The sequence below is a fragment of the Podarcis muralis genome, chromosome 2, assembly GCF_964188315.1.
Source record: "Podarcis muralis chromosome 2, rPodMur119.hap1.1, whole genome shotgun sequence".
Classification (NCBI taxonomy): Eukaryota; Metazoa; Chordata; class Lepidosauria; order Squamata; family Lacertidae; genus Podarcis; species Podarcis muralis.
This window is the reverse complement of record NC_135656.1, coordinates 73,275,520-73,284,312: the sequence shown is the minus strand read 5'-3', so window position 1 is coordinate 73,284,312 and position 8,793 is coordinate 73,275,520.

The following is an 8,793-nucleotide window of genomic DNA, read 5'->3' as shown; positions in this document are numbered from 1 at the left end:
AACAGCTCTTACTGTCAGAAAGCTCTTCCTGGTGTTTAGTCGTAATCTCCTTGCTTGTGATTTGAATCTATTGGTTCGGTTCCTAGCCTCTGGAGCAGGAGAATACAAGCCTGCACCGTCTTCCATGGGAAGCCTTTTAGATATTTGAAGGTGGCATTCATATCTCTTCTCAGTGTCCTCTTTACCAGGCTAAACATACCCAACTCCTTCCACCGTTCCTCTACTTTTCAGTAGAGAGCTGTATTGCAAAATTCTGAGAATGGTGAAAGCTGAAGGTTAATTAGGTTTTATCCGCACATTAGTCCAAGTGGACTTCCCTTCAAAATTCAAAGAAGTCAAAATCCTCAAGCACCCCTAATTTCTTCCCAGCCTACTTAAAATAATACTTGCCAGTTTTACAATATGTATAGCTTGTCATGTATATTTTATCTCGGACTCAGAGCCAGGTGACAGGCAAATGTTAAATGTGTGTACATTTCCATGAATTACCATAGCAAATGAGCAATGGCTCTTTGTTTCATTTGATCTATGTGACATTATTCTCATGATTGGCTCATAGATTAATAGGCAGCTGTCATGAGGGGATTGTCATCAAAAAAAACAGGGAGATGTTTTACTGTCTCCCTTGTGCTGGTGGAAGTGTGGAGCTCTATTTGCAAGAGTAAGGAATCCCTGGCACACCCCTTCACTAGATCCCCCTGATCAGGTAGAGGGACAGCAAAGGCCATAGGGACAAGGAGTTTGAGAAGAGTCCATACATGGATCTTCCCCAAAGAGAGAATTTCCATAACACTTCAGATTCCTGCAAACAGTTTCTGCATTCAGCTGAGAATCATCCAGTTTTCAAGTGATGTACAGCCATTGCTGTCACCTAACCAGGCCACCTGGTGCCAGAACTCGAGGATATTTAAGTGCAGTCAAAATAGCTATTCTTGTTTTCCTAGATAGGCACATGTTAGGAGCTAAAGGTCACAGAGTTTTTCCTGTAAATTTGCTAGAGAGAACTCTGAGACACACTCCCACTGTGCCCTGACAGGAAGAGGGCGTAGCTATATATCCTCCTCCTTGCCCCTCTTTCTGCTTTTTCCACTCTCACACGCCAGCAATGTGAGAACACCTGCAGTCTGAGTTCAGACTCCATTTTAAAGCTACTTAAGTGCAGGTCCCCCCTTGAGCAGGGGTTACATTCTGGGCCCCCACAGACATAAGTGAAATTGCGTATAGTGGGCAGCACCCTCTAAGCACCCTTTAAATGCCTTCTCTTATGCTCTCTCTCCATTCCACACCAAAAATACTGTAGCAAAAAGGACCACAACTTGAATTGAAGCTCTGGGGCTGGCAGGAGTCTGGAGGACATGTGGGGAAACGTCGACTTCTGCTTTGCTCCCCCAAACATCAGCTGTTAGGCGGGGAGGCTGAGCAGTCTAAACAAAGCCCCACTGTGCTCGAAGTCTCTTCCGGGCTTCCTACGCCCTCAATGACGTCTTCTTTGGGCTCCGGGGAAGGTCTCCTCACAAGCCACGAGAACCTTCCAGCTCTTGCTCGCCATTTCTGGGTTTGAATTTGTTATTATTTAATGATTTCCTGGCGCCCCATGTATACAGGGTCACAGGTGTGTAAGGAGTGGAGGGAGATGCCTGCATGTCTTTGTAACCAAATTACCATTTTAAGCCTGCCTGAATAAAGCTTCGGTATCTGTTGCTCTTCAAGAAGTATTCTGAGTGCGCAAATGTTATTTTTACCTTTTACATCCCTGTTTGTGTGATTATTGATTTATGGGGGAGAAAAGGGAAATCCTGTCCACCTTAAAGCATCCTGGGTTACTTAAACTAAAAGGCTAAAACTAGCCAATCTAAGCTTCCTTTTTAAGCTGCAAAAGGGATAGCACTCTGCTAAACTCATACACATGAGAAAATCAGAATAATATCCAATATCCCCTCCTAGTATCTAATAACACCCCAACAAGAACACTTGCTTTTGTATCTGGGGTGATGCCTATACTTGTTGCCTCTCCTTCAGGGTAAATAGTACACAGCTCATGATCAGATTATGATGGGCACTGCTGGCTCCAAGTTTGAGGGGGAAGCATTTACTCTTCATCAGTGATCAACCCTTTTAAAAGAGGGGAGAAATGAAAATGAATTTTATTTATTTCATAAAATTTATACACTGCTTGATTGTAATAAAAACACACACCTCACAATGGTTTCATATCAGAAACTGTGGGAGGGCTTTCTGGCCTTTAGGTACTATGCTAAAGGTAAAGGTAAAGGACCCCTGGACTGTTAAGTCCAGTCAAAGGCGACTATGGGGTTGTGGCGCTCATCTTGCTTTCAGGCTGAGGGAGCTGGTGTTTGTCCACAGACAGCTTTCCGGGTCACGTAGCCAGCATGACTAAACCGCTACTGGCGCAGCGGAATACCATGACAGAAGCCAGAGCACACAGAAACACCATTTACGGTACCTATTTATCTACTTGCACTGGTGTGCTTTCGGACTGCTAGGTTGGCAGGAGCTGGGACAGAGCAACGGGAGCTCATAAATGGTGTGGAGGATTGCTAGGTAGTACTGTCATTCACTTCTGAGCTACTTTGGGATGTGATAGTATTGGAAGCTGTTAATTGGCCTATTGGTAAACTTTATGGTCACTTAAATTTGAGATCTTTTAAATGAATCGTTAATTGTTAAGTTGTTAAGTGTTTAAGGCTACTAGCCAGCTTTGACACATGGCTGGGACCACTCACCTGAAATTTCTATCGACAGGCAGATAGTTACAAACAGAATATTTCTATACTTAGAGCTCAGCTCAGTGACATCAATTGTTCGTTCCAGTTCCGGGGTTACAAACTCCAACCAATAAACAAACTTAGAAAGCATGCATTTGTAACAAATGCTAGCAATATTCTTAATCATGTATTGATTGAACACTGGTTAATTTTTAAAGCTTCCAATTTCTCTATCAGAAGGGTCAGAGATAAGAACTGTCATTGGTCTACAGTGGCTCACTTCCTTTTGTTTTCCATTATCACTGATTTGCATGTAAGAAAGTGTTTCCTCAGACCTTTCTGTTTGTCCAATTAATTAAATGTTTGCAAAGCCCTCAGTAAAGAAGATTCAAAGAAAGCAGGTAGCAGTCCCTGCCTTGCTTCCTTCCTAACAGCACTGATAAGAACCAGTGAAGAAAGAGAGGCTTGCATGCTCTGAGAAGAAAGGGAGGCCTGTAGCTCACATGAACAGGCAACCCACAGCCAACAGCTCCTCATACTTGCCTAATAATACTTAGTAGTTTATATACTGCTTCACCTAAAAAATAATTAAAAAGGTAAAGGACTCCTGGACGGTTAAGTCTAGTCAAAGGCGACTATGGGGTGCTCATCTCGCTTTCAGACCAAGGGAGACAGTGTTTGTCCACAGACAGCTTTCCGGGTCATGTAGCCAGCATGACTAAATCGCTTCTGTCGCAATGGGACACTGTGATGGAAGCCAGAGCGCACGGAAACACTGTTTACCTACCCGCTGCAGCAGTACCTATTTATCTACTTGCACTGGTATGCTTTCGAACTTCTAGATTGGCAGGAGCTGAGACAGAGCAACGGATTTGAACCACCGACCTTCTGATTGGCAAGCCCAAGAGGCTCAGTGGTTTACACCACAGTGCCATCCACATCCTCACACAACTTCACCTACATTGCTGTTTGATAGGGGATACTAAACCAACCCTACTTACCGCTTTGCCAACCACCATGACCAAAGCCTCTTACCTTTACATCTACCCCTCCCTTCACAGCTCACCCCAAGTGCCAAGCCCTTTTAAAAGAGGGGGAGCTGCTTCACAGAGAATTGGTATGTGGAATGCCTCCCTGCCTCCACTGAACCTTGCTGCAGGCGTGTTCAAGCTGTTGGTGTGGCCGCCAATAGGCAGCTATGTGATCTGCAGCATGATGACAGCATTACAATTTTATTTCCATAGGAAGATATTGACGTACCTGACAATTTACAGAATATAAAACAACACATCTACTACAGCCCTGTGGGATGGGCCAGTCTTAATTCCAAGTGTCAAGACTTAGTAGATAATTTGGGGCATTGGAATTAGGAGAGATGAGTTAAAGCCTGATCAGCTCTGTCCTGCCTGGGTAGCTGCCTCTGTCTCTCTATTGCACATACTGACTAAGCCCCAATAGTAAAACAGAAATATTAATCAATGGTCTGCAGAGAGTTGCTCTGAGGATGTTTACAATTAAGTTCATTAAAGTGGTCTGTGTATTAGAAAAGTGCAGTCAAAGGTGTCAGTAACTCTAGAACATGCTCACAGCACAACTGCATACTGGTTTTCATCCTCTGACATGGGTACAGTACCATAGAAAAATTCAGATAAACATCTGCCCTGGGTGATTTTAGGTACAAGGTATCCAGGGAGCAGATTGGACCAGAGAGTTTATAGGCTCCCTTCTAAATATATATGAATTATAGAACTTGGCAGAGCAACAACAATGGCTGTCATAATGGGCCTGCAAAATGTCAGGCTGCCTCTGAAGCAGCACTGCTTCAATGTTCCAAGGAAACAGGAGCCATCACTCATCTCCCAACTCTTGCAGGAAGCATTGATGCAACCCAAAGTTCAAATTGCTGCTGTTATTCCACAGAAGTTGGCAACCTGCAGTAGCTATTACCACCGACAAAAGGAAAAATAAGGTACTTAGAAGAAGAAAGGAGAAAGTCAGGTCAACCTATGATTTTGTTTGCTGTTTTGCTGAAGCAGTTGCCACGGTAGGAGAGATACATTTTATGCCTGACAGCTGGATTTTTTTTTATCAATATTGCAAACCACTCAGAACTTTATTATGTGGTTAAATGTAAATGTAAATATAAAATCAATTTGGTCATGTCCACAGAATGGAAGATGGCAGGATCCCCAAGGCCGTGCTCTGCACTGCTTCAGGCATCAGGCCCCTTGGCAGACCAATTTTGCATTACAAAGATGCCTGCAAATGAGACACAAAGGCTGGCAACATCAGCCCCACCGTTTGGGAATCCCTGGGAGAAGGCCGCAGTGCCTGGGGACAGACAGATGGGTCATGTATCCACAGCAATGACCAGAGGAGAAATTACTGCTGGGAGGAGCGCAGAGAGAAGAAATGTCATCAGTACAACTGGTTACCTTCATCTCTTCCATTGTCTCCCGAGATAGATGGATGCTAGTGATGAGAACTGCTGACATACATTGTTTGAACAAAGCCTCACATGCAGCTCTTTGCACCTATAACTAAAGAGCATAATCCCCAAAATTATATAAACTGGCCTCCCATAATTTGGTATCCTCCTGATGTTTTGGACCACCACACCCATCAGTCCAGACTATTGGCCACATTGGTTAGGGCAGATGGGATTGCTAATCCAGAACACCTGGAAGGCTGATCTAAAATGCCTGGGCAAATAGGAAGGTGCCAAAGGTTGTTTGATGGTCCTGCAACAGTTTTATCCTGTGTATTGTATTCACATTAACATAGGCAAGTGCCCCTTGCTTTCCAATTATCTTTTATTCTCTCCCCATTGAGCCTCAACTATATGCACACACCCCTTCTCAATCTACTGCATATATTTGCTAAACTAGTCTCTAGGGGCCACAGCATACTGTGTGTGCTCTTAACCCACTCTTCCTGGAGAATCTACTCTCATGTTTCTTGTTGCAAAGCATTTTAAAATTCTGAAAAAACAAAAACAAACATTTGCATTGAAGAACTACGGTGCATTGTTATTGCTTCGCACAGTGAATGTGAGGCTTTAGAATATGAACACAGAACTGCTTGTTTGATGCCCAAACTTTGATTCCTAGAGCATGTTTGCCTTAAAATTGTTGTTTGCAATTAGGTAGTTTAATCTCTCGGCCCTTCAGTCTATCCTGGGAACTGTACATCCTAATTTTATTGGGTAACAGAAGACAGGTGCATATATCAGACTGACCTAATGGAGTGCTGTGGTTTTGTTCTGGTACACTAATGTTGCTTTGACTGATCAGTGATGACATGTTTCTGAGGGAACAGAACAATTAATGGCAAGTGACTACTTGCTGTTGTCAGACACTACTTGTTGTTGCAAAGGGACAAAGGGCAGCTTTGTTATGTCATGGTATTGATGTGGATTGTAGAACGCACGCTCAGTGAAGTGCCGCTGTCATTTTAGCTCTGACTTCTGCGACATCTATGCCTGGTCAAACTGTAATGCCTTCTAAACTAAGGAAGGACAGAGCTACTGCAACATTCAGGGAAGTCACCTGCTTAGCCCGTGTCAAGGCATCATCCTGAGTTTTGTTCTCCTTGGTTATATAATGATAATGGATTATGACTGCAATCCTTCCTTTCTACAGATCCAGCTATGGTGCATAAGTAAAAATAACCCCAAACTCCTTTCAGTTTAGCATGCTGTTTAACATGCTAAGGCCTGTGCTCTTAAAGATACAACTTCAGTTGCTTCTTCTTCTCTGCCTGCCGCAGCTGGTTCATTGGGTGGCAGCAGCAAGGGATCGTGTGGGTTCCCATGCCCTGCAGTGGCTAATTTCTGCATGTTGCGTGGTTGTTGAAGGCATAGGAGGAGGCCTAGCTGGGAGTTTTAAGGCAAGCTGAGGGCTGCATTCAACTAGGCTTTAGTCAGTAGGCCCATTGAAATCCAATGCCCCAAGTTAGTCATGTCAGCTCTGAGTAGGACTTACAGTGACTACAACCCTTAGTTTTCAAAGCAGAGGTTGTTAGTATCCTTGGGTCAATGTGCACATTTAGATTTTCGAGGATGTGCTGTGGGCAAAATGGCTCCCATGAAGTGTGTGGCAGAAAACAAAATGGCTGCCTCATCAAAAAGAACAGATAGACACAAAATGTAGATGAACTGGGATAAACGCCTTCCCATGTGTACTCCTGTGCAAGATCACAGAGTCCAAAAGACACAGTTTTTTTCAGGGGTGTGCTCTCACGGCACCCAAAAACATGTGTTTGGGGGCATCATGAGAGATTGCAGCCCCGAAAAAGCACTTGGGGGACAAATTAACAGGAAGGATTTGAAACTGACGGGACCAGAAATTTACAGAAAACTGGAGTAAATTTACGAACTATATGAAAAGTATTTGTGATGATCAGACGATGTTTGTAGGTTTGCAAGAAGTTCTGTGAGGAGTATTGTTGGAAATATTGGAAAAGGGGAGATGATAAGTTAAGAGAGGTAAAGACAATATAAAATTAAGTAATGCATAAAAAGAGGTTAAGACGGAAGATCATCAGAGGTGCTGATGGAAGTTCAAAAAAAGTGTATTTGTAATAATTTGTGTGGTGCGTTTTATAATTTGAATGTTAAAATTAATAAAAATGTATTCAAGAAAAAAGAAAAAGCACTTGGGTGGGGGCAAATCACACATTATCCCGATGCCCAAAACTGATGAACTCTCGTGGGAAGAAACAGGATGTCCCAGTTTTGCCAGGACACTTGTGGGGTATGGCACAAGGTGCCTGATTTAGTCCTTTAGCAGCTCCAGATAAAAATGTTCCCAGCTGACTGATGCTTGGAAATAATTTTGCCCCAACCCTTAGAGAGCAGCTGCCAAATCAAAGAAGACAATACTGAGTTATATGGACCAACGGACTGACTCCTAATGGGGCAGATTCAGAGGTTCACCGACTGCTCCTTACAATGAGCTTTGACTAGACTTTGTGAACCAAAGTTAAGAGCCCAGCTTAAAGACTGAGGCCACTTTCACGTGATACATTCAAAGCACGATGGCACCACTTTAAACAGCCATGGCGCCCCCTAAAGAAACCTGGCACCTGTAGTTCATTAAGGGTACTGAGAGCTGTTAGGAAACCTTATTTGCCTCACAGAGCTGCAATTTCCAGAGTTCCCTGTGAAGAGGGATTGTTAAACACTCTCGAAGGGACTAGGGCTCTCCTAACAACTATCAACACCCTTCTACAGCCCTCAGGATTCTTTTGGGGGAAGCCACGACTGCTTAAGGTGGTATCAAGAGTGCTTTAAATGCATGATGGGAATGCAGCCTGAGATTTCATTCAGCAATCTTGGACAAACTCACTCACACAAATTAAAAGCAGCCCTAGAATGTAATCTAGCATTTCCTGCTTCAGGCTTCGAGCATGCAGAGGGTAAAAAAGACAGAGCCATAATTGTTATTTCCCTCTGTAAATACATGAGAGGCTCGGTGATGCTATGGTGATGGAAGCTACAAATATATAATTAGATAAGGAGAGATTATGACTCCCAGACATTTGCAAAAATAAAACCTATTCATCCTTTTTATTTAAAAAAAAAAGGCAGAATTGGGAGAAGCGTACAGTGAGCCTCATCTTGGCTTACACCAGCTTCTACAATTGTAGAGTTGGAAGGGACCCGGAGGGTCATCTAGCCCAACCCCCTGAAATGCAGGAGTCACAGCTAAAGAATCCCTGACAACTTGCTTAACTTGTCCAAGCTCAGAGTAAGCCATATACTTTCCCTATAATTCTATCTAAAGGCAGAGACGAGGAACCTACCTGTGACATTTCAAATGTGGCCAGACTCCAACTTCCATCAGCCCCAATCAGTATGGTCAATGGTCAGGAATTGATTGGAGGGGCACAAATTCCTCTCCTCAGTCTAAGGCCAGGAGTTTATGGCCATCCTTGGAAAACACACATGTATCCATTTCCCCTGCATAAGACAGTTACTAGAAAAAGCCTCATGGTGGCATTCCATTCTAATACTGTGTTTTTTCCTTCCTGAGAAAAGTGTATGCAGGAATACGATAGCAATTCT